At 38.2% G+C, this 1,601-nt stretch overlaps 1 pseudogene; it reads right to left on the bottom strand.

Annotated features, from left to right (window-relative positions):
• Nucleotides 1-675: 675 nt before the first annotated feature.
• Nucleotides 676-1,165, bottom strand: LOC114086404 (protein FAM136A-like; annotated as a pseudogene).
• Nucleotides 1,166-1,601: the final 436 nt, after the last annotated feature.

Below are 1,601 nucleotides of genomic sequence, written 5' to 3'. Positions count from 1 at the left end.
CACACACAAAAAAAAAAACCAAATTTATTGAAATGTGCTAAGGAACTACACAAAATGATTTTTTTATAATATTCTTTAGGGCTGAAGTCTTTTCTGTGTTTATATCTGGATGACCTATTTATTGGTGAGAGAGATTTGTTGAAATCACCCAAAATTATTGTATTGAGGTATAAATCTTTAAGTCAATTAATTTATGTTTTATGTAATTAGGTGCACTGATGTTTGGATCTTAAATATTTACTATCATTGTATCTTCTTTTTGGATTGTTCCCTTTATAGTACAAAGTGACATTCTTTGTCTCTTCTGATTAATTTTGGTTTGAAGTCTGTATTGTTGGATATAAGAGTAACTACTCTTGCTTGTTTAGGAGCTCCATTTGTATGCAGTATCATTTTCCATCCCTTTCACATCCTTTCACTGTGGCAGTTTTTGCCTGCAAGTTGAGTCTCTTGCAAACAACAAATATTTGTGTCTTGTTTTTTTAACCCATTCTGTAAGCCTATGTTCTTTAATTGGAGCATTGAGACCATTTACATTCAGTGTTATTATAGAGAGAGGTTTGCTCATTCCTGCCAGTTTGATTTATTTCTAATGTTTAGTTTGGGTCCTATTTCTCATTTATTTATCTTGTCTTCAAATGAAACTCTTCTGTTTGAGAGCTCTGGAGTTTGTTTTTAAGCTCTTCTGTGTGTAGTATTTCTTAAAGAATTTCCTGTAGTGTTAGTATAGTAGTCATGAATTCTTTTTAGTTTCTGTTTATCTTGGAAGGTGTTTATTTTCCTTGATTCTAAATGATAGCTGTGCTGAGTATAACAATCTTGGTTGGCTATTCCAATGATACCTCCCAACACACTGACAAGAACTTTTATCCCAGTGGATGAGAGAGACTCTTTTATCTTCTTGGTCATAGTTGGGGTGAGGTGCATGTGGTCATCTACAACTGTTCAGCTGCCACTTCCCCTGAAGCTCTTTACTCCCAGCACATATTGAATCTTTGGCTTTATGCATGGGACACCAGGCCAGGTGGTCCTGGAGCTTCTCCAACTTACTGGTCACCAAGACCTGGGCTTAAGCCAGAGGCACATGGCAGTGCTCAATGCACGGGTGCACCTGTTGCATGGAAGCCTGGTTATCCTCACAGCAGCTGATGATGCACCAGAACATGAGGCCCTGCATCTTCCAGATGTTCCCCTCTCCACCCTTTTCACCATGGAGTCCACCACCTCCTGCATCCTGCTCCAGTCATTTTTAAACTTGGTCTCTTAATGTTGTCCTAGGGTTCTTGGATATTCTGATCATGATTACTAATTTTCTTCCTTCCCCTCTCCCTTCCTTCCTTCCTTCCTTCTTTCCTTCCTTCCTTCCTTTTATTTGTTACTGGGGATCAAACCTAGTAACTTTACCACTGAGCTACAATGCCAGGTGTCTTTATTTTTTGAGACGGGGTCTCACTAAATTGCCCAGGTTGGCCTTGAATTTATGATCCTGACTAAGTCTTCTGGATCACTGGTATTACAGGCATCCACTACCACATCTGACACTCCTGAATTTTTATTATATTTAAATAAAAGTATCTACTCTTACAACAAGATGTGACTTC

The sequence above is a fragment of the Marmota flaviventris genome, chromosome 5 (genome assembly GCF_047511675.1).
Source record: "Marmota flaviventris isolate mMarFla1 chromosome 5, mMarFla1.hap1, whole genome shotgun sequence".
NCBI lineage: Eukaryota > Metazoa > Chordata > Mammalia > Rodentia > Sciuridae > Marmota > Marmota flaviventris.
The sequence above is the reverse complement of the archived record's forward strand: the minus strand, read 5'-3'. Positions and strand labels throughout refer to the sequence as shown.